Here is a 25,636-nt window from a genome sequence, read left to right as displayed (position 1 = left end):
GGGGCTAGAAGATGCCGATTGTTGTTAGACCTGCTGCAGTACACGCCTCATGCATAAGTGTTTTGGACGGTTCCAATCGGTTCTGTCACTGTATTGATTCAATTATAACGCATTATCTTCGACGGCCATCGTGCGATTGGTTCTGCCGTAATTTTGGACAATTGGTATATTGAATTCCAGGTCCCATGTACTCCGCTATGGCATTGCTGTAGAATCCTAACAACAGTCGCTGGAGTGTAGGCGTGTCTTTTTTTAATTATGAAGAAGCGTCTACGGACGTTGTTAACACTCCATCTTCGTTAGGGACGTATGAAACTTGGATTTTTGCAAATATGATTCTTTGATCACTCAAGTACTCATTCGAGACTTCAGCAGGGAGTTCTTGTGTCGATCCGTAACTCGGGCTTCTATGGGAGTACCCAACTGTTCTGATATGGCGAGGAGGTGATTAGCCGCAGGAACTGAGGACACTCTCCACATATTACTGCCATTTTTGTTGAGGCGATGGAAGAGTACCTTTTCTTGGGCTGTTGTCACAACTGCGAAAGCCAGGTAATCTGGTTTTATTTTCCGTATGCTCCTGTTAGGCTTAGTTGTCTCGAATTTTATAGGAACACCTGCGGTTATTTTCTTCTTGCATGAGACGACAGTGGAAGCTGTGCTGTCCATGTCTTCGTTGGCTCCTGTACATTTTTTTTTCGACCTCATGTGGCCTCCACTTTGCTTGCTCATCCGATTTATGGTCCACAGAAGGAACATGCTCACGTTATGGTTCATTGCTTGCGGTGGATGGCAATAGAGAGTCACCAAGGCCGGACGACAGCGTAGCTCGATCCCGCAGCTGCTTAGGTCCGGCGCGTTTCGGGATCCACTTGACATGCTTTTCTCGCAGCACGGTGCCCCGAGACCACCGTTCATTGAGAGCGAAGCAGGGAAAGTAACAATTGAGCTCAAAATTTGTCCACAAGGATGAAATTATAGAGTGACGATCAGAAGCCAGCCTATCATTCTTCGTCTTTGTTTCCCTCCTATTTCCCCCAGCAAAGCTTCCTATTAACACCGTCACCCTTACCTTATGGGAAGCATACCACGAGAAAACGCTGTTTTATAGCATGTGCTGTTATTGGCCCCTTCGGATAGCTGTTTCAATTGACGAGGTTTTCCGCCACCGCAAACACCGCCGCCGCTGGTGTGCGGTGTGCGTCGCAGTTATGCCTCGCTATGGGGGATTGACCAAAATATGGTTAGGTTGTTTTGAGGAAAGAAATGTTGCAGGCCGGCGCCATACATAAATGAAATGCTCTGGCGCATGCACGCGTAATGCGAAGACGTGGGATCGTTTCCCACCTGCGGCAAGTTGTTTCTTGATCTACTTTTATTTATAATAATTTATCACTTCTTTAATTCTTAATTCAATGATTAAGTTGAAGGAATTTCCACTGCGCTGTTCTTCGTGTCTTTGTTTGTTTGCTTCTGATTATTAGAAACCGGGCCCCTCAGTTTACCCTCTTTCTTCTCGTTCATTATATGACCACATGACGCACAAGCGTTTCATAGTGCGAATACACAACTTCTCATGTACAGATTTAACTGCTATATAATAATAAGGGGTAATGCATGTGCTAGGGGGCTAGGGCTCCTCAAGCAGTTCTTACTGCTTTTACCTGTCCTCCTCGTAACTTTTTCTTGTTGAGGAATAAAATTCAATTCATTTCAATTCATAAAGTATAATAATAATAGGATAATCGAAACTACACATTGTCGTTTTTTTCAACCTAGTGTTTGTCGTCTTCTTCAGAATCTTGTCACCGCGAGCAGAGTAAAGTTATGTATAAAGGAACACACTGGCCCATCAAGCGCTACCTTTACCCAGCCGTCTGAAATCTAACTAGGTGCTAGTACACAATGTCCAGGTATCTACAAAAACCGAGTTTCTTTAACATGAGGTCGAACGACCAAGTGTAGCGACCGGTGCAGTAGTGAACAATGAGCGCTTTATTGCGACATAAGAACTGACTGGCACCTTGCCAGCAATACTATGTGTGGCATATTGCTAGGAATATTGTATGCGGTCAAGCATATGACAATGAATTTAGCCACAATAATTGGAGAATATTCAGGAAGAAGGGTGCACTATCGCTGATTTCTCATCTTCTCATCTCTCTGTGAGGCTGTTGTGGACACTGCATTCGTGAGGGGAAATCTTCCAGATTCTGATTAACGTCTGTTTGGTTATGAATTTAACATTCTTCGAAAAGACGTAATGAAATTTACGAGCATTAGATGTCTTTATTGAAGTGAAACATAGAAGTGATCCTATTTTAACGTGTGTGTTTGCTAAGAGTCTGCGTCAACAAGGCGTGGGGGAGCTTCTATCTCGGCCACATAGAATTAAAAAAAAAATAGTTCCGGTTGCGCAAGATACACCAGGCAACTTGTCCCGGGAACGTATTCGTTTGCTCTAAGAAATGTTTTTGCTATTAGGAGCTCTGAATATGATTTCTTTGCTTCTTGATACAGCAGAGAGTTCGCAACATACTAAGGGATGCCAGGACGCTGATGTATGGCCCATCTCTCTAAAATAAATAAAGGTTGTAACTTATAAGTTGGTGAGCCAGATATCAACACACAGTTAAATTCAAGAATGGGTCCGATAATGTTAAGTAGACTATCCAAGCTTCCTGTTGCATTTTCTTGTGAATCGATTTCACCTTCTCTCACAAGTTTTCTTATATCAAGGCGCCAATCTAGGCCAGGTTCGTAAATTGCTCACATGTACCTAGTAGTGTCTACCTGTGGGAGCAGTTGATTCTGATACACGAGAGATAAGGAAACCGATTAACTCGAAGGGAATACAAGACGGGCACTTGTAATTATGTTAAGGACCACGCGCAACTTATCCAGCCAGACGCCAAGAAAATTTATATGCTGGCAGCATTTGGCAAAACATGTGGCTATCTTTAACGGAAGCAAAGAATGCGATACCATGAACACACACAAATAGCCTTAGATTCGGTATAATTTTAAAATCGTTTAGTAGTATATTAAACAATAGTGGAGAAAGCACTGAACCCTGAGGTGCACCTCTGGTCTTGGAGAACCACTCAGAATGAAGCTTTACATCTAGGCAGAAAAATCTCCTTCCTAGCAAGAAATCCCTGATCCAACCCATGATATACGATGGTAGGCTTAAGGCAGCATGTTTATTCAATAGAATGCTGTATTCTACGCTATCAGAGGTTTTGCAAGATTCATTGTTACGAGGGCTGAAACTTCTAAGTTTCTGTTAGCTAACCGTATTTTATGTTCTAAATCAACAAATGCGCGGAAGCAGTAGAATAACCAATGCAAAATCCAACGTATGCGATGCCTAATGCACTACTTATTACACATGCTCATAGATGATTACAAACAACTCTTTCAATTATTCTACTATGTCAGAAGTTTCAGCGATCAGCCAGATGTCCAAATTAAGCCCTTTTTCGGCGTTCTTTAGAAGCCACACAATTTTATCTATCTTCCACTGGTGAGATAGCAATGTTTCCTTAAGGGAAATTTTCATAATATTCAGCAACTTCCGCTTAAAATAAAGGGCCAGGAACTTCAGCATGCTAACAGATATGCAATGATAACCCGGAACTGCCAATCTCATACAAGCTACGGCAGAAGTTCCAGCGATTCAACCTCTTTAAAGTCATTCCACTGAGAGCCACGTGCAATGAAATCAAGATTATTTTGGGGTACTTAAAACAGTACATTGGTCATCACTGGGGTCAATACAACGGCGTTCGAAATGTGACTAAATGAAGGTTTCTTGCTGTGCTCCATGAAAGTGCAAAGGGCTTTCCTATTTTTGCGGTCAGATGAGTAAGTGTTCATATCAGCCTAATAGTCATCCTTAGCTTTCGCAATTGTCCTTTAAAGGGGGCAGCAGAACACATTTAGTTAGAGCTATTTAGAGTGCTCTGATTATGAAGAAGGCTCTCCTACGAAGCTTTCATAAGACTACGTACCGCTTCACATTCTTCAGTGCACCACGGCGAACCTTTTTTGTTTCGAGTTGAAACTCTTACAGTAAACGTGGACTGCTGTATTTCGTCAATCATATATTTTAGAACCTGCTCTGATGGCTTAGCATTATCAAGTTAAGTTAGGAGTTAATAGCAGCTTGAACTATGTTTTTATAAGTATTGCTATGCGAAAACGGAATACTTCTTTACATCTTTCAATTTGGAATGTAATGCAAAGGCAGATGTAGTATGGAAAAGGATAAATGAATTATTGAATCGTTCACATGCTGCTCAAAGTGCTGAACAGATAAGCGCAAATGGTCTGGTTTTACAGGGAGCCAATTGGCTGGAGCATTCAATGATTTTTTTTTTTGTCGATCTAGTGAACAATTCGCACTATCCTGAGGCTGTTCATTAAATCCAGAGTAATAAAAATAGTATATATCTCAACCCTGCGAGTGTGCATGAGGTTATAACGACATTTAACCTGCTTAAAAATAATGTCTGCGATGTGGATAACGTACAATTAAAACCTGTTATGTAGACCATTGATATTATTGCGGCATCACTCGCACATATTTATAACTAAGCGATTACTACTGGCAATTTCACCATATGGATGCAGCTCTCTAAGGTAATTGTCATTCACAAAGGAGGTGATAAAAACCAGTTTTCTAACTATCGCCCCACTTACATTCTTCCAGTGTTCTCAAAAGCACTAGAAAAAATAATACATGGTTGAATCGGAAATTTCGCCTCTAACTTCAACTTAATCACTAACGCTCAGTACGGCTTTCGTAAAGGCAGATCAGCAGAACTTGCTTTATTAAACCAAAAGGAAATAATTTTAAAAGCTTTTCAAGAGAAGGAATATATAGCTGGTATCAGGCACGTACCCAGGATTTTTTTTCGGGGGGGGGGGGGGTCCACCACCTCCACTACCACCACCACCACCACCACCACCATCATCATCATCATCATCAGCAGCAGCAGCAGCCGCAGCCTGTTTTATGTCCACTGCAGGACGAAGGCCTCTCCCTGCAATGCGATCTCCAATTACCCCTGTCCTGCGCCAACAGATTCCAACTAGCGCCCGCGAATTTCCTAATTTCATCGCTCCGTCTAGTCTTTTGTCGTCCCCGATTGCATTTTCCTTCTCTTGGTAACCATTCTGTAACCCTAATGGTCCAACGGTTATCGAACCGGCGCATTACACGACCTGCCCAGCTACATTTTTTCCTCTTGATGTCAATTAGAATATCGTCTATACCTTTTCGATCTCTGATCCAAACCGCTCTTTCTCTCAACGTTATGCCTAGCAATCTTCGTTCGATCGCTCTTTGCGCGGTCCTTAACTTGCTCTCAAGTCTCTGCCCCATATGTCAGCACTGGCAAGATGCACTGATTGCACACCTTACTTTTCAATAATAATGGTAAGCTTCCAGTCAGGAGCTGGCAACGTCTGCCGTATGCGATCCAACCTATTTTTATTCTTCTGTGAATTTCTTTCTCATGATTAGCGTTGCCTGTGATTAATTGACCTAAGTAAGCGTGCTCCTTCATAGTCTCTAGTGGCTGACTGGCGATCCTGATCTCTTGTTCCTTTGTTGTTGTTGTTGTTGTTGTTGTAGCCTGTGGCACGTGTGGCTCCTACCCACGATGGGGGATTGGCCAAGAAATGGGTGGAATATTCCAAAATAATATAGAGCATACATTTCCTAATATCTATGCGAATAGCATTGAATAGGGTTGAATTACCGGCTAAAATAAAATCAGGAAGGTGCTGTTGAATGAGGAATAATTAATTTAAAAGTAATAGAAAAACAGAATTTAGCAGGGCATTCGTTTAGATTCTGTAAGGAGTGTTTGGACAGCGAAGCATGCATCCCTGTGGCTGAATCCTAAAGTGGATGCCCCGAACGAAAGAATTGCAGGTTCTGTCAAGTCCAGGCCAATTCTTCGAAAACGTATCTCCAACAATATTTTTCTTAACGCAGCAAAGCGGCGGCAAGATAGAAGCAAGTGCTGTATCGTCTCCTCCTCCTCCTAAAAAGAACAAAGGGGAGAGGGAACCAAACCCGACCTGTATAAGTAGAAATTCAGGGAGGGAATGCGGCAGCGTAATTTGGTGAGGCAGACCTCAAGCATCTTTGTGTAACAAGATTCGCTATGCCAGGGAAATGCCTCGTGTTTATACTCTGGAGAAGCTGTCAAATGTGGATTTCTGGGTTTCTGTGGGTTTCAAATGTGGTTTCTGTGAAATAGGAGTTTCTGTATTCTGTACATTACTGTTTCTAAGTGGGGTATCGTGAATCCTCTTGGTACTGTATACAGGTCAGCTTAGAATTTTTCCGCTGCTTTTACTATATCTTCGAGACTGCTGATGATATTCCCCTTTTTATCTTTTAGTGCATACATACATCATGGTTTGTCCTATGCCAGGTTTCTTTTTTACTGATATCAGGCTGCGTTCATTTTTTACGGTTTCTTCAGTGTTTCTCATGTTATAGTTTCTAATATCAGTTATTTTCGCCTTGTGGATCAGTTTTGACAGCTCCGCGAATTGCGTAACGCTGTGCGGCCGCCAGTCCCATACAACCGCGTTGAGCGCAGGACTCTGCGATTCGAGACGTACTGCGCTCACCGAGAAAGGTTAGAAAAACACCCACATAAGCACAGCAGAGAAGTGGCTACGTGAGGTGGTTCGACCGATAACTGTAGAAGCGTCATTCAAAACGAGTAATTGTTCTCCACTTCCGGCGGCGTTTTCTCTACTTCCTTTTTCAATAAAAAGATGTTGATCCATAAGTAGTTTCATAAGCAACGCTTAAATTTTTTATTATTCGCTTTTGCTTGCAGTTTGGTTGTTGCCTTGGATGTCTCCCTTAGTATATCGTTTAATTTCTCAACGCCTTGCGATTTTTGTTTCCAGTTGCCAATTTTGCATGAAAAGTGCTGTACAGTCAGGGAAAAACAGACGAGGTAATGGGTGACAGTCATCTTGCTTATGGGTTTAAGGGTTATTGCAGGGCTTCATGATAGACGCTATTTCACATTATTTTATTTCCTACCTTATCTAACCCATATCACGTGTATATGGTTCCGCGCATCTGCCAGCGTCGCGGCGAGCCGTAACTCAAGAAAAGAATATAGCAAAGGGAAAAGTTAAACGCAATTGGCGTTTTCTCCCGCTGCAACTCGTTCCATGAGAGTACAAACCAGCTGAGTAACAGCCACATCCCTCTGCTGGTCCCAGGATCAGCCTAAACAAAGAATGTTGAACTAACAAAAGCAACAGCTATGCGCGTGATGGTTGAATAGATGGTGACAACTGAACGCATCTCGAGCTAATCGCGCGGGTTCGGAATCTATGAGAAACCTGTCCTTCACATCACAAGAGGTGCCGATAACTACCGCCGTCTAAAAGGAGTGAAAAAGGCAGCATAATGCTGACCGATGAACAGCTCTCAAGTCTCAACATTGATCTGGTGGCGCTTTAGGAATGTGTGAGGAGTGGTGGCGTGGGTGGGGAGGGGGGGGGCCCGGTCTCCCCCTGGGTACGTGCCTCTTGTATATATAAATATGGCTGTGGCTTAGCTAAGGTTAAGCCCAGGATGCGAAGCATACTAGCCTTTATTTTAGTTGTTGAACCACTGTTTAGCCTGGTGAACTGCTGTTGCTTGGCTATATTTGGTTCGGCTAGACGAAGAAAGAACTCATGCAGGCGAGCGCACGAGCTGAGACCCCGCTATGTAGCTACGCGGCTGCAAGCCAGCGCACGAGTTGAGCCTCCGCTTTTGCAGCTGTTCTGACGTCATATGGTAGCTACGCGGCCGCGCGCGGCGCAGCAAGGAAGAGCGTGGTTGTGCGGCTAGTATGCTTGGCATAATAGATTTTTCAAAGGCCTTCGATCGCCTGAACCACATAACGTTGCTAAAAAAACTCGAGCTGTATGGTATACGAGGCACACCCCTACATCTTCTAACCGCTTACCTAAAATTTCGTAAACAAGCCGTAGTGATAGGTGATTCTCTTTCCTCATTTAACAATGTGAATGCTGGTGTTCCGCAAAAGAGCATCCTTGGTCCCCTTTTGTTTACCTTTTACATTAACCACATAATTAAGATAAGCGCGAAACCAACGTTCGTTATTTATGCGGATGACACGACACTACTGTTCCAAAACTCTAACCCTTCGACACTTCTCCTCGATATAAACGATTGCCTTAACAAATTGAACTCCTGGAGCAAGTCATATTCAATTGGAGATAAACGTTAATGAAACAAAGGCCATCCTGTTTTCACCCAAACAACCAGGTGCTATGCTAGAAGGTAATCTTCTCCTCGGTAATGACATTGTAGAAGTTGTTGACTCCGTTAAAGCACTTGGTGTCCATTTTCATAAAAACATGTCCTCGGATCTGCATATCAATCAACCCTCATTTCAAAGTCTGTTGGTATTTTAGCATAGTTTCCATTCTTTTCAGCACAAGAGGTTAAACTAAAATATACAATGCTCAATTCCTTTCACATCCTAATTACTCTATCCTTGTCTGGGGGAAAACCACAACAAGGAACTTAAATCGCATATCCGTACTCCAAAAGAAAGCTCTTTGACATATAGCCAATGCAGATTACCACGCTCATACTAAACCACATTTTCATCGTTTCAGTTTGGTTTTTACTCGCAATCTCTACTCGTATCAACTGGCGATAAGATATAAACAAAGCATCAACAATCCTGGAAATTTATTAGCTTCTCTTGTAGATCTGACGATTCGGACGCCGATATATCAAAGTCGTAGCACGGAACCTTGGCAAATACCATTTTTGAGAACATCCTATGGGGAGCGAACGCTTCGCTGTTCTCTTCCTTTGATAATAAATTATCTACACAAATAGACACTAACGATGGAAAGTAGTAGTAGCAGAAGGTTCCGGAAATTTGTTGTACATGTCGAATAACAACTTTAAAGAGAAAATGTAAAATTCACTTATATGTTGGAAGTTTGCCGTGTAAAGTCTGGCATACGTTTCCTTCTATATATCCAGATGACCGATAGACACGAGTTTGAAACGTATTGTAAATTAAAAGGGATATTAAATCAATTTTTTTATTTTTTTTAAATTTGTAAAATTGTTTTCTTCTCATTCGTACGGCTGCGTTATTGTACACTAGTTATTATCTTGCTATGTATAATTGACTCTATTGTTTGTTTGTAGACTTGTCACCTTCGCTGTGCTTTGTAAAAGGGGGCCCGAACCCTGGTGAAGTGGACTAGGCTCCATTTTTTGTTCGGGCCTGCTTACAAATGTTCTTTGGAAAAATAAACATGATATTGATTTTGATTTTGATCTGGCAACAAACGGGTTGTAGCGAATGATTACGCGACCCTGTACGCGATCACGTGTGCTTTGCGCAAAAGTTGTGCAACTGAGGTGGGACATTTCCTTTTAGATTACGTTATGCACCATAACAGCGCATACCGGCAGCTCCACACTGATCGCGGCCGCACCTTCTTGTCACGAGTAGTTGAATACTTACTTCGCTCCTGTTCTGCCAATCACATGCTTTCCACTGCCTTAGACCCACAGAAAAACGGACGGACTGAGCGGCCGAATCGCACGTTTACAGAAATGTTGTCTATGTACGTTTTTGACGAGCGCAGTTATGGGGCAGCATGTTACTCTTCGTGACTTTCGCCTATAATTCGTTCCCTCACGAGATCGCAGCCTTTTAAGCCTTTTACTCTCTGTTCGGCCGCTACCTTTCTTTGCCCTTTGACACACTGCTTCCTTCCTCGACGAACACTCCCACTGAATATGTTTAAGACGTCTTCGCACGGGCTGACACGGCACGCCAGATTGCCGGCTCCCGGCTCGCTGAGTCTCAGGCTGCGCAGAATATCCAGTACAACAGCCGACTTCGGGACTTTCGATTTCTCCTGGCTCCGTCGTCCTCCTGTAGATACCATGTCGCCACGTCAGCTACTCTGAAAAGATGCTGACACCCTCCACACTGCCGTACACAATATTGCGACAGCTTTCTGATGTGAAGTACGAGATCGCTCTGGTAGATTCGCGTGTCCCCAAGGACGTCGTGCTTGTGTCCCGGCTGAAGCCTTACTTTGCCGCTAGTGTACTTCCGTTATAGCAGGGCCGAGACGGCGCCTTTACAGGCGGAGGTTATGTTACGGAGCAGCCGAGAGTGGTGCCAGTAAGAAGAAGACAATTTTGGTGTGCACAGGTGGAATCGGTCTCGACATTCATTTTTATGCATCGTTGTGTCGCTTGTGAATATTGTAAATACATCTTTGTATGGGACTTTTGCAGTGTACAATATGATCTTGTCGCCGTTGATGATAGGCTAAGACGGCTCCGATCCCGTGAGCACTGGCATCGGTAAGAACCTCCCTTGAAGACAGGAAGCCCAATTGGCCCAGAATAGGTGGTGTAGTGAAAATTGTGGTGAGGTGGGTAAAATCAGCAGCTTGAGCGGGGCCCCACGTAAACGGCACGTCTATCTTCAGAACATCAGTAAGTGATCGGACCACTGCTACGAAATCCCTCATGAACCGTCGGAAGGAGGAGCTTCATCCTACAAAACTTTGGACGTCTGTGACAGAATGAGGTATAGGAAAAGACGTGACAGTACGAATTTTCTCCTGGTTTGTTTGAATACCGGAAACGTCGATGAGGTGGCCCAGCCTTGTAATTTGTCGGCGATAGAAGTGACACTTTGATGAATTCAATTGGAGCCCAGCCTTGCGAAGGACTTGAAGAACAGCTGATAAGCGCTCAATGTCTGTCTCCAATGTAGAGAAAAATGCGACACCGTCTTCAAAGTAGCAAGTGCGTGTTGACCACTTCAACGTTTGAAGAAGAGTCCGTCATAGGTTGCAACGTTGCTGGGGCGTTGCATAGACCTAATAGCATAACCTTGAATTGATATTGACCATCAGGGGTAACGAACGCGGCGTTATTATGCTCGTTTTGATCCGCAGAAATCTGCCAGTAACCAACCCGAAGGTTCATTGATGAAAAGTAGCTGGCGCTGCGGCGACAATCGACGCTGTCGTCAATGCGAGGCAATGGGTAGACGTGCTGTTCGGTAATTTGGTTGAGATGATGAATTTCTACATGAGAAAGCACCATGCCGTCTTTATTTTTAACAAGCACAACGTGTGAGGACCAAGAGCTCGACGAGGGTTCAACAGTGCGTCTGACAAGCATCTTGCTAACTTCCTCTTAAAAATATTACGCTGCAGTGAAGAAGCGAGCATGATTATGTTTGTATGATGGTTAACAAATACTGTCTGGTCCAATTGTCAATTGTTGAGGTTGGAGATTTCGCGGTAGGAAACGAAAATGCGGCTAGAGCTGTTGCTTGTTATGTTAGTAGGTCCGCAGCAATCATGGGACTAAAGGTGGCGTCAAGGTTATTTGCATCCTGCGGACACGCTGAAGAATCGGAGCAGACGTACTGGAAACGTCGTCGTGGCGTGGTCACCTCCTATAGCATACATGACAATCGATATGCCTTGGGGCAGAAATTGCTTTCTCAGGCCAAACTGTCAGACCAAAAGTGGAACACTGTAATAGTGCGCATCAAAAGCACATCAGAAAAATAGGTTTGACGACGTAGTCTCCCTAGGGTAGCGAGAAAGGTAATCGCACATCGACGAAAGTCAAGACTTTAGGCGGTAGGCGTACGAAGGCGGTGGTACTCACGTTTTTCGGGAGTTCGACACAAACGTCACGGTGAAGAAGATCGATGTAAATGGTACCGGTAGAACAGCCGATCAGAGCGAAATGCGCGGTAAGAAAGTAGTCCGAGGATAAGGTTATAGGACAATCGGTCGGCACTCTAAAAAGTTCTGGAACGTGGTGACCCGCGATGTTTATAGGCGTACTACACGTTCCAGTGATGGTAAAACCCTGCCATCAGTGACGCGCATGCCTCGTGTAGTAGCAGGCTTCAGAACTTTCTTTAGCCGACGACAGAGGTTAGCACTGATTCTGAACCCCTGGACTTCAGTATCAATTAACGCCGTCAAAGGGACACCGTTTACGTGAACATCATGTGTGTTCTGGTTAGCTGAGAGCGAGTGTAGAGGATTTCGACACGATCAAAACAATGCAGCACAACCCCCAGCTGTTGCACGGTTTAATTTTCTATCTGGGAATGAAAATAAATGGTCGGTGATGAATAGCGGCATGTCTTGGGTGGCGAGGGACGGCGGTGCTTAGGTGACGGCGAGTGAGCCGGACGAATGTCCTATTCGCTAGAGGAACGTCAGCGCTAGGAGACAGGGTGAGGGCGAGTAGCGACGAGGTTCGGCCTGTGGTGTAGGAGAGGGAAAAGTAGCTCGAATACGGGGGCGACCAGGAGGTGTGGCAGTGGAAGCTACATTGCCAATTCGGTGGCAACGGAAACAGGTCAGCTTGTCGTCGGGAGCTCTTCATTGAATACGGTTGTCGAATGTAGGAGGAGAATACAGGTCGTTGCGAGGCACAATTGTCGGCACAGGTCTGGCATCAGGTCGCGAGGCAGCGCAGCAGCAGAAAAACCGAGCTGGCCAAACTTTTGTCGCACAGCTGACTGGAGGAAGGAGATCAATGTTGCTGATTAGTCGGTGGTGTGGCGAAGTAGAAGTGGATAGAATGGGGCTGAACTTGTAGCCTCGAGTTGGCGGTGAACGATAGGCGCCAAGTTCTCATTAAAGGGGGTGCAGTGGTGAGGTTGACGCAGGATGATGTCGCCGCCATGTTATGGGGGAACTGTCGATTAACGCCGCGGCACGCTTTGACAATGACTGGCGTCGATGGTGGGAACATCGTTGTACATCAACGAGTTGAAAGCATTGACCGTGATCCCTTCGAGAACGTGCCTTACTTTGTAAACCCCGGCCGTTTTCTCCTTGACTTCCCAGCATGTCTTGTAGGTGCGAGACATACGATTCAGTGGAAGATGGTACTATGATAGCAAGCTCTTTTCTTGCAGCCAGTTGGCGACCATTCGAGCTTCCATAAAGATCGCAGAGCTTGCCCTCCTAGGTTTCCCAGCTAGACACCTCGTTCTCATGAGTCTCGAAACAGACACGCCGTGTTCCGCCCAAGAAGAATAATAAATTTCCGAGCATGATTGTAGTGTCCGAGGGGTTTTCGTGGCTAACACACTCATACATGCTGAGCCAGTTCTCAACCTCAACCTGATCTTTCCCGGAGAATGTTCCACGGTCGCGGGGATGGACAACTGTAACTTACACTAATGCCATGGTGGAAAGGTGGATGGTACAGCCGCTGCGGAGCTCCGTGGCGAGGACGGGGAGCGCCTGACTCCATTAACTGTTTCGGGAACTATGGATCGAACACAAAAGACTATTTATAAAGTAACCTACAATAGCTACAAGGGGGCGGGGGCGGCAGCGCTTCTTCTTTGCACTTATGGGACGTGCCCACGAGGGGGAGAGTGAACATGCTTTGCAATAGAAATATAACGTTAGGTTCTTTCTTGCTATATTTTTTATGAGTGATATAAATTATTTTTCTTTCGTTCGTTGCTCTTGAAAAGTGGTGCTGCCAATGGTGATGAATGTGGTATACATGTATTATAAAAGTAATGCAATGTTGTGTGAATAATCAACAAATGCTGTTTGTCATGAGAATCTCCCAGTAACAATGACGTACTCAGCACAATCTGACACACTTCCTTTCGGGCGTCGAGAGAGGAAGGCCCATACGTAATAGGGCTGCTCTAAATATGTCTTTCAGAATTAAATGTTCTGCAGTGGAGGAGGAAATGGTCCAGTGATTATATAGCCCCACATATTATGAGAGTTGCAGCGGTGGCGTAGAGGTAGAACACCCGCCTCGCGTGCAAGAGGTCCGTGGTTTGAATCCCGGTGCCGGCAATTTTCCACCGGATTAAAAAAAATCCGCGTGTTGATAAAATTGCACAAACAGGCCTGGAGAGTGGCCTGATCCCGGTGACCAAAACCGGTAACGCACTCCCTCACCAGAGCAGGATTGGCCACCCTGGTGCAGTACTTGGCCACAACCTCCTATATGAACACGACAATCAAACCCCGGCCCTCAGTCCCCAGCAGCTGCGAAGCAACTGACCATGGCGGCGGCCACACTGTAAAAAAAATTTGCCTTACTTTACAGAAAATTTGCTGGTAATTTGTGACCGAACACTCTTCCGTAAATTAAGAACGGTCATTTCCGTAGAACGGACAACTGTAAAAAAAGAGACCGTAATACAAGATACGAGTGCTTCTGTATCTAGAAAACGGAAGACTCTGTATTCTGAATCTGTACTATAACCGTTAAAGTACGGTGCTTCTCGTATTCAGAAAACGGAACACACCGTATGCTGAATCTGTACTATAACCGTTAAAAAACAGGTGCTTGCCGTATTCAGAAAACGAAAGACTCCGTATGCTAAATCTGTACTATATCCGTTAAAGTACAGGTGCTTCCCGTATTTCATCTTGCAGAGCATATCCATTCGAAGAATGTGCCATCGGGGACAAAATTGCCCAGGACGTGCGAGAGTCGACCGAATTTCATTGGTGTGCTATTTGCTGGGATCAGCCGTGCCACCATCTGCGTTCGGAATGTGCGTACGTGACCCACTGTTTTCAGCGGTCTTGAGCAGAAATGCAATTTGGTCAACGCTCGCACTTCCAGGGTACTTTTGTCCACGATAGTACATCTCCTTTAATGCAAATGTCATGAAGGCAGCTCATAGTCAAAGCAGCAGGTCACCATTGAGAAAATTGTCTTGCCAACACACTGACATGGCTGCAGAGATAAAACACTTTGCATTTTGTGATATGAATGCACTGCATAGCATATATACAAAAAGGTGCAACATTTCAGTCCTCAAGTTCTTAGATCACAGAAGCAACTTTATTTTCTTCAATCACTCGTCTTACACTTCTTCCTGGTGAAAGTTGTTCTTGACTCCAAACGCTTGCAAGGATAAACTTGCTGCTGTTAGGAGAAACAAATAGTATTCGTGAATATCCACCCTAAAGAAAGCGGCAAGAAAGTTTAATCACAGAACACGACAAAGCAGTAACTTCTGTGTTAGAAAAACATGTAAGTAGATCAACATTGTTGGAACAAGGGATGTTGCTGTAGCCAACATTTCGACATAGGTGCTTGTCATTAGGGTAGCAAATGTTTTTCTTGGCTGTGTTGTTTTCGATTTTGCATATCTCACTGGGCCCTAGCCTCAGTGGGGAAGAAGTAACTGGCGCGTATAATAGGTCAAGAGAAGTCAAAGTGTTAAAATAAAGGAAGGAAGGGTGTGCTCAGCAGTGGTGATTGTGATGGAGCGGGTATGAGCGATGCTGTCAGTACTTGCCAAGAGTAGGGGTGACCAAAACAGAAAACGATGTACCCATGTAAGCAGTCATTAATCCAGTAGACCTAATCTTCCCAGAAGACAAAATAGGTATCAAGATAAACAGTTTGCACTTTTGGAAAAGGAAAACGAAGAATTAAGGAAAATAAATTTTGTATCAAGATGCATCTGGTTAGGATCACTGCAAGTGGTAAATGAAGGCGCATTATGAATATATATTTGGTTGAAAGCCGATGAAGAAAATATATATTAACCAAATATTAAAAAATAGGAACATTAAAATTAAACTGGATATGACCATAAAACAGTAAAGAACAGCCTGTGGAAAAAAATGGGATGGATAATATAACCAGGTGCAAGATTGCAAAACGTCGAGTGCTGTTTATATTCATGCTGCTGTTGACGGCTTCAAGTTTCTGTCTTCCTGTGGAACCTTTGTCTTACTTGAACAAGGAAATGGGTCATTTTTTAAACAAGCCAGTTCAAATGCAGTTCAAAGCTTCAGCGGTGTTATAATGAAAGAAAATATTATGGTCAGTTCTCCTGCTCATCTTGAAACTTATTGTGCGCAACAAACAGGGACGAAGAATAGAAGAAACACAATGTTAAGCGCTCGCCCTTGTGTTTCTTCTATTCTTCGTCCCTGTTTGTTGCGCACAATAAGTTTCAAGATGAATTTGTTCCAACTAGGCCGACTCGCGGTCTTGCTTCAGTTCTCCTGGGTGTGCTTTCATTCACCAGTTATTTGCACCGGTGTAAGTTCAAAATTTAATGGTGTAAATGGACCTTAGCTCCTGGCAAACCATTAGCTGGTCTTTTTTTCAACACAGATGCCTGCACATTATATGTGTTGGCAGGAGTGCTAGCGAACTACATTATACTTGTTGCCACAACCAAAGTGAAACTTGGTAACAGTGATTGCAAAAAAAACCAGCATTCCACAATACTGATTCAAGTCGTCTGGAAAAGTTCCTTAAGTTAACGTACACCCCCTACTCCACCAGACACAATTATTCACCACACTCACTCTCATGGTGTCAACCATGCTATTACAACACTAGGCATCAAGTGAGGAGAATTAGGGGATAAGAGGGCACAATGCTTTTTGTTAGAACATCAAATGTGCTTTACATAAATGCTACATTCCAACTAACAAAGGAGCAACCGGTTTGTGAGATAGTGACCAATGCATATGAAAGCTAATGACATTCTCTGCAGCAGAATGTTGACGATGAGGTGTTATGCACACAAGTGTACTCTTTCACACAAAATGACATCCTGCACTCAAACCTTGTGCCAACATTAGAGTTTGAAAAACACCATAGTGGAAAGCAAAGAGTGCTAAATTTGTTAATTACTAAAAATTATTCGATTATTCATTATCCTTACTGTTCGTTAAAGATTCACAGATTGTTCCCTATGGGTGCTGTAAACAGGCACCCTTCTTTTACAGTGGTAGCAACAATGATCTGTGGCACAGACAAGAATAAATGCTCATGAAGTTTATGCAAGAGTATATCCTACAAATTACACCCCATTTCACATTCCAATATGGTAGAAGAGGAAGACGAAAAAAACTACTTTCTGGTGGAGGATGCATACCCCAGAATAGAAGAAACAAGTGTACCCTAACCATTGCTGCTGCCGATGCCTGTGCACTAGCAGTTACATATAATATGGCAGTTACAATTGTTTTTCCACAAGCACTGCAAGCTGCGGCCAGTTTACCAGTACACAGCTGTAATAAATTTAGGGCAAGCTAAAGCTCTCTAATGGATTTATCTCATATGACACAATTGGAATGCAATATTCTGCAAATAAGTGAAGCGCGATGTGCCATCCCATACAATGAAACACCTTTGAAGAATCTGAATCACCACCTGCACTCTTAGGCAAAGTTACACCCTTTGGAGTGCCCCTTCTGCCACACAACAATAATCGTTATTTGCCTTGATGCGTTTCCTTTCTTGAAGACGCCACGCCCGCTACTTTGTTGTCGGGAATGCTATCATGCTGATAACACGCATCCCGTTCGTTACTGGAAAGCACAGGGCTCGCAGCGTTAAAGAAAGGAAATGCATAAAGGCAGATGACAATTATCATTGTGTGGAAGAAGGGGCACTTCAAAGGGCGTAACTCTGCCTAAGAGTGTGAGCCGTGACGAGGGAAAAGAGTGTGTTCTGTGTAAAGTAGTGCACCTGTATAACCTAAAGCTTTGGAGAATGCATTTAGTATGAGCTGGGAAGGTTCCTAATTTTAATTGCACACAGTGAAAACCTCCATGCAGTTTTGCAAAATGCAAACCCCCTACCTTTTTGTTGTTCAAACGTAATGACACGTAGGGCCATAACATGTACATTACGGGTTTCGTTCCCAAACAATCAAAGTGAATAGCACCACCCTAAGTGTTATGTGCCTTCTTGTTAGTGTCGAATGCTGCGATCGGCAGAGAAACGGATTTCTGGAGCAATATAAAGTATTAGGTGCTGTGATCTCAGTTCTTTCACTGCTGTTTAAGCATTATCGGGTCCTAAAGTAAAGAAACGAGGAATAAATACATGCATATTTTACGTTACAACCCTCATAAATATTTAGTAGTCTGGATTATGAAGGATTCCAGATTTACAATGCAGGACAGATTTCAATCCGCTGAAAGAATGGCATCATGCCAATGATTCTGCATTTGGTGCTATATTTATTTGTATTTAGTTCAGTTGGAATGTGTGTGTATCGTCAGCGATATCGCTTGACATGTTTTATATTGACTGTTTTCTAAATTTAGGCAAATTCGTATTCGCAAATAACCTTGTATGACACCAAGAACTTGCTTAGCAGGAGTATTTCTAACATTTGCAAGATATGAGGCTCTTGAATGCATATCTCAGCCTGGGGTACACGCCGCCCCCTAATCTCATCAGCAAGTTTCTGGAACTCATCTACGAGGTTTCTTATGATGAATGTAAAGTTGCTTGAATGGGAGAAATAGGGAATTTATAACAGGTGAATTATGGAGCATAAGAATGATGTCAGCAAGAAGCAAGCATCAAGAACTATAAAATGAAGACTATAAAATGCAAGAATTATTTGGGATGATTTAAAATTCTGGCATTGGAACGAAATGTCTTTCAATCTATATATAAACTCTGATTATTCACTCTACTACCACTACCTTCATTAGAAACATTCATAATCATTATCCTATCTATGCCACATCATCCTAGCTAATATTCAAGCCTTCATAAGCTGCTTTTTTTACTGCTAATTCTCTGTGGGAAAGAGCTGTCCGTATGAAGACCATATCATATACTTATTACCCGTTTTTTGATAAATGATAAGGGAAAAACTTCACACCAAAAATGCATTGAGCTTGAGCAAGTTCTGCGTTTGATGCTGTTGATTCTTTTTTCCCTTTGCCATCATTGACCCACCTGGTTAGCTAAGTAGACAGAAAAGCTGCAGGAGAAAGGTGGGGGTGCCAAACCAGACTTGTGCCCCAGGGGACCTTTTCACGGTCACTGGAGGAACTGCCTGTGGCCTCGGCATCTTCCTTGAGGGCCACGGCCATGTCTAAGAAACCTTGTCTCCACAGGCTGCACAAAGAAAGATAATTTGCTGAGCTAAGTCTTTTTCTTAAAAGAACCCATTTAAGTTGTATTCGTGGCTTTGCACCACAAAACTGACACATGACTGGCCACTCAAGACACTTTATGTGTATTCGCAGGCTTATTCCTTGGAAAAACACTTTTATGTAGCACACAATGAGTAACAGTAACAAAAAATGTATCAGGAGGCTTTCATATTGCTCTACAACTTTTCATTGACACATTTCATTTAATTATTTGAGATATTTAATAACTAATTAAGAATTATGTAATTAGGCAGAATGCACAATATAATCAGAGTATCTCCAAGCGATGGCAAACATTACCTTCATTTTGTCTAGTTACATCGCATTTACATATTTCTAAATCTTGGTGCATGATAGTTAAGACACACTGTAGATCAAAAAACAATATTAAAATTTTCATATTCATCTCTTGCGTGTTATTGGTGGCTATGGCTGCTTCAAGTTATTCTTTCAGTATGGTACAAGCAGTTTTGAAGTGAAATTGTTTTGCATCGAGGGCATGTAATCTAGGCAATCAAGCAAAAGGTCAAGTTGTGTTCACTATTCAGATGTTTAACTAAGAAGCTGCAGGAAAAGGAAACAAGACACAACACCTAATAAACAATGCAAAATTTGAAAATTTAAACTGAACAAGAAACCAGTTTTTGAAAACACAGAAAAAAATCCAGCAGCTTACATCGAATACACCCTTGCTATGTACTCCAAGTGAAGTTGTTACCGCAATGCTTGGGCACCATATGAACGTAACAATCAACAACTTCGAGCAGAATATTAATACCACTAAATGAACTGGCCTTTGAAGATTCTTGATCTGAAATCCTCAACGACTTGTTCTGGTGTTTAATCTGTCAAGCTCAATCTGTATTCTCAAAAGCTGGCTCTCGGCCATAATTTCTCTAAACGCAACATCAGCTTAAATCTCAAGATAGGGTTGACCTGTAAATAAAGTGGATAATGCATGGCAAACATCATGAACTCTCTTACATGTTAACCAGAGGGTTCACTCATGCAGCCATGAAATTGTGATGCAGACAGGATATATTGAAGCTGGTTTTGTGAAGTGTTTCATGCTTCCAAGGCTTCTTCAGTTGTGAAAGCTGTCTCCGTTAGCTAAATAAGCGATGAGAATAAAAAAAGAACTTCAACATGCTCACAATATGTTGGCCATTTGCAAGTAAACAGCAGCCTTTCTGGCACCCAGGTTGCCTGGTGCAAATATACTATGCCACAGTACTTGCGTTACCCAGTACCAGCCACTTTAAAATGCAATGTGTTCAGAACCCTTTCCCTCTGTTTGTCTGCTTTGGAAACAGTTTAACATGTGTTCAGTAGGCGTCGAGAAAGGGGACAGAAAACACTGTGCACCACTGATTTCTAACATGTTTCGCTGGATGCAGCACACCGCACCGGATGCAGGTGAAGCCAGTGGAAATGCGATGTCATGCAGTCGCTTGTCCTGGAAGCAGGGCATATGGTGGACTAACTAGTGCGTGCGATCAGATAATATTGCTGCCGAAAAACTTTTCTTTGTGGTTTTTCACATTTTAGGAGGTCTCTACATGTCTGGTAAGCATGTAGTGGTAAGCATGACAATCGGAACCCGTATACGATAGTGTTCTCTTACATCAAGTTTTTTCGGATTTACCAGTGTTTCCATTGCACGCCACTTATGTTAGCGACACTGTAGACACTACAATGGAAAAATTCTGGACACCTCGAAACACTGCTTGGGTATTTTATGGCACATCAGGCAGGCATGTTAGGGGAAGAAATGCTACACACCCGTGCAACAAAGTGCTGCCGCAAAGTTGTGAAGCACCAACTTCCGGGACAAGGCCGGCTTCAGTCGAGGGCGCTTGATGTGCTGTTCATCCCCTGTAGCAGAGATCAGTGGCGTGAACCCTTTTATACTGGCTGTCTTTTCTGGTCGGAACCTTGGCAACAGCTTCCACCATACTTTTTTGAACCTGCAACATGTGCAGAGAAAGTCACATCACTGCGCATTGATTGTATGGCTTTATTGTGCTACACATTCTATCAAATCATTAAAAAATACAGTCCACACATTTTTACTACTGTATATAGACAGTCTAGTTGCTATACACGCGAAACATTACCATTCCTCTGACAGAATGCAACAATAGAAGCGTACACTGTAAAGCTACACTAAAATTTAAATTGATGTGACACCGTATGAGCATACAGTATGCTTACTGTATGCTTTAGCCCTGTGTCAAGTAAAAGTTAATTGTCAATCATTTATGGTGTATTTCTACTTATTCTGGGTCATCAAACTGTACAATCAATGTTCCAAGTTTACACAATGTTGGCTTTTGATTGCCTATGTGATCCGTTTCCTACTTACGCATGCAGTAATCCCACTGTAATAAGGAAAAAGAGAATAGGAAATGCCGTGATAATCTTCTACATTTGATGAGGGCAGGAGCAATGACCAATAGCATGTGGTTGAAGCTACATAATTACTCAGTTTTCACACAGCTTAATTATTCAGCAAGTAATAAAGAGCTCTCCTGTGCACCTCTGCATGACCAATAAAATCTGACTGCTTGACACTGCACTAAGGCTTGGTACTGTTCGGCAGTTCAGCTTTCGTTTTCTGATATACAGAACTGTTTAGGTACCAGTAGTTTACTTTGCGATAAAATGGAGCTTGGAGCACTGGTCATTTGCACATAAATAATGCGACAGCAAATATAACACAAGGATAGGAATATGGGTCTCTTGGAAAAAGTACATACACATTATGATTATAATGTGATGTGATGCCACAATGAAACAGAAAGCAACGCATAGAAGTGGACGGCGCTTCCATGCCACCAAGGTTATTGGACAGAATGTACTTCAGAAGTGCCCGCAACACAATGTGTTGGCGGGCTAGTTGGTGTGAATCCATAAATACTTTGTTAAGCGCAAAACAATGGACACAAGAAAGACGACCAGCACAAGGCGCTACACTCAACTGACATCACTTTATTGCGTCGCTCCTTTATAAATAGTAGAATCTAGAAGAACATCCGCAGTGAGCACCATGCGCAGAGACCACCAACAACCAATCACAAGAGCGTACTCATGCGACGGGATCCAAAAAACCATATTGAGCACTGCACAAGGTTAAAGAAAGCACACTAATGCACTGTGACCCCAATGACTGTATGAAGAAAGCTTCCGATAACTCTCAGGCGGCGGTATCACAGCACTTTTTCAAAATCGTAGTATCACGAAACATGGCTTTGCACTTCCGTATTTTACAATGTTGAGCCAAATGGGAACCTGTGCCTGTTGGTATGGATCGCTTAGGTTCGCAATGTTTCGTGATGCTACGATTTTGAAAAAAGAGCCGTGATACCACCGCCAGAGAGTTATCGGAAGTTTTCTTCATACAGTCATTGGGGTCACAGTGCATTAGTGTGCTTTCTTTAACCTTGTAAAGTGCTCAATATAGTTTTTTTTGGATTCTGTCGCATGAGTGTGCTTTTTTGACCAGATGTTGGTGGTTCCTGCACATGGTGTTCACAGCCCATGTTCTTCTAGATTCTGCTGTCTACAAAGGAGGGACGCAATAAAGTGATGTCAGTTGAGAGTAGCGCCTTGTTCTATCGTCTTTCTTGTGTCCGTTGTTTTGTGCTAAAAAAGCAATGATGTATTCCTTTTGTGTGTTTGAAGACAGCTCCACACGCAGTAGCGTATCCAGTATTGCTGCCCAGTGGTTTAGCTCGCCGCAGTATGAAGTGCCACAAAACATAAGGAGAGAAACCTGCATTATAGTCTTGTTGCAAACAAGAATATAACGTGAAGTGCATTCTGAGGCCAGAAACTATAAAAAAAAATTTCATGATGCACCGCTGTGCAAGGTTTTATAGCAAAGTCAAATACATTTAGTGTAAATATGACACTATGATGGTGCACAATGGTGGTAATCTGTAATAATATAAAAGGTGCCTTAATGTTACAACAAAAGCTGACATTACTTAATAATAGCCCTGTAAAATTTAACATGCAGGGGCACCGCTTGGTTAAACAATAGTGATGTATTGTCTATGTACACAAGTATTACCCACGCATTTCTGCCATTGTCTAAATGGCATAAATGAATGGGTAATACTTGTATACATAGATATTACATCTCTATTGTTTAACCAAGTTGGTAAACTATGTCTGCCTGACACAAGATTAGAATTAAACCATAAATTATACATAGTCACCCTAACAGTAACACCTCATTTGAACTTCACAGTAAGTAGCGCCTGTTGATGCCAGCCTCTCCCAATGCTAAACTGTGCTGCATGCTCTACAGAGAAATTATAGTGGTATCACTCAACTCTGAAACAATTCAGGACTGCAGCACTGTAGAAGACATCTACAAATGTCCCATTTCATGTATAACAGCCTCAATTGCTTGCACATCTTACCAAGTGCAAATTAAAATTTCTTTTTGTTTAGCATTTTTGCCTGCTAGACCACAATCCAATGTCATCAATATATTAACATATTACCTCAAAGAACCTAATTTGGCTTATAGATTAACACCTTTGCATACTGCCACAGCTGCACTCTGTCATATGTGTTGCAATCATAAAGGAGTGCTGGTCCACCAGCACTCCAATGTCACTAACAGTGATCACCTACACAGCTAAGTAAACGGTCATGATTCAGGTGGCAAATAGCTATGAGAAAAAAAAAATCCACTCACCTTGAGAGCTATAATACTGCAATAACTTGAGAGAGATGGACCCATTGCAGGCAGCAGACCTCTTCTCAGCTACAGCACAACAGCAACTTGCCTTTCAGTAAAAGAAAAGGATTGATTAGTAATGATAAGTTACCTTGTTTTTGCTGAGTATCAATACAATCTGACTTTCATGCATATCCACTCTCCGCTTTAGTTATACAACTGAATTATTCGTCAAATAAACGATTCTATGATGATACCATTCGCATCTCTTGTATGTCCAAATTTTTTCGCACTGATACCCCGTTTACTGCTTGCTTAGTGGCACGAATGCCTTGACTGCCCAGACATCATTCGAAGGAACACGTCTTGCTGCACCGCAAACGGTGCAGCAAGGCGTTTTTTTCTGGTCACTGTTAAAACGTGCACCCAAGCAAGAAAGTAACGATCACAGGTAGTGAGCGACTGCTATTGCCTCGAACGTTTATTTCCGTATTTTAACAGAAGTTCTTGTATCGGATACAGTATGCTCTCAAGCCAATACAAGCGTCAATACAAGAGCTCAACTGAACGTAGTTTTATTCTACGCTTTTAACGCGAGTGAACAAAAGGTTAGAAGTACCTCACGGAAATTGCGATCGAGCCAATCGCGCTACGACTGGAATCGATCTGAAAAGATAGGTTGATCCCTTTCTCCATTCATGCATCATTTTTGCCCTAAGACGTTGCATAGTGGTCTTTTGAAACAATATTTCTGTTCGCGACACCGGCTTACCACACATCATTTTAACCCCTACGGTATGCAAACCAAATAAGATTAAAATGGGCTTACCTCATGAGCAAGTTACGAGCGCGCGTAGACTGTTGAACACCCGTTGAGAGCAAGCAGGCTATCCGTGTCCAAGCGCATACGTGCACCCAAACACAGGACAACTTCTTCGATGCCGCAGCGAGCAGAGTTTTGTACACGAAGTGAAAGACATCCAGCGCAAATATCTCCGCGCGATGACGGCAAATAACGAGCGCACAAGCGTACACAACACAGCAACAAATTCGGAACTTTGCCAATTCGAACGTGCCGAGACCCAAGCAGCGTAACCATCCATCGTTTCTGTTCTTCGCTCCCGATGCGTCAATCTCTCTTCCTTGGGGTCTTGCTCCACCCTTGAGTACAAATCAAGAGATATTTACGGCGAATTAACAACATTTACAACACGACTCGAAAAATGCCGGCTGACTACACATGTGCATCTTCGTCTGCCACTCCTAACGGACGCGCAGCGCGCGCTGCCCCCTGGTGCCGCACTCTGAGCGCGGAGAACCGAACAGAATCGGTTTCGTTTTCGCATTTCTGCTCTAGTTACTGGAATTGCAATATAATTGCTTGATAATTAATTGAATTCTAAAAGAGGAGAACGCTTTCTCTCCCACAAGTTCGTGCGTTTTATACAAAGGGAGAGAGAATTCAAAAGGCAGAAAGGCAGGGAGGTCAACCAAAGCATTCGCTACTGGCGATTGCAAACCCCTGTGCTATAATGAAGTGCAAAGCAGTGCACTGCGATGCGTCCATAAGCTCTAGTACAGGGATAATTTGGGCTGGTTGGTGCATGTAATGAACGGGTAAATAATGAGTTGTGTCATAACATTACCCATGCATAAAGCACGTGGAACTAATGGTATTGCATTCTAGGTCAAAAAGAAATAAAGCTTGAATCGTTACATCTCGACACTGGGCATTCTTTCTTTCCGAAATATTTTTTCTTCTTTTTGACAGTATACACAGTACTAGCACGGTAATAGGTCCTTCATCTTCAGTCACCTTCCAGTAGCTTACACACATGTCGGTGCATGTTCGCGTTCTTTATTCTACCGTACAAGAACGAGCACGCTTACCGGTCTTGTTTCAAGATGAAGCGCCAAATGTTTGCGATT

General features: G+C 43.0%; 1 protein-coding gene and 1 long non-coding RNA gene across 2 annotated transcripts in view; one reads left to right on the top strand and one right to left on the bottom strand.

Moving 5' to 3' along the window:
- Nucleotides 1–25,636, top strand: part of LOC139049995 (uncharacterized) — a 159,999-nt gene that overhangs the window by 2,710 nt on the left and 131,653 nt on the right. The window lies entirely within an intron of this gene.
- Nucleotides 14,953–24,960, bottom strand: LOC139049929 (uncharacterized). Its single transcript, XR_011508661.1, has 5 exons — nucleotides 24,537–24,960; nucleotides 23,726–23,816; nucleotides 20,797–20,981; nucleotides 18,815–18,976; nucleotides 14,953–15,010 (listed from the first exon to the last, which is right to left on the bottom strand). It is a non-coding gene; the product is annotated as an uncharacterized lncRNA (long non-coding RNA).

This window comes from Dermacentor albipictus, chromosome 9, assembly GCF_038994185.2.
Source record: "Dermacentor albipictus isolate Rhodes 1998 colony chromosome 9, USDA_Dalb.pri_finalv2, whole genome shotgun sequence".
NCBI classification, from domain to species: domain Eukaryota; kingdom Metazoa; phylum Arthropoda; class Arachnida; order Ixodida; family Ixodidae; genus Dermacentor; species Dermacentor albipictus.
This window is presented reverse-complemented; position numbering and strand designations above follow the sequence as displayed.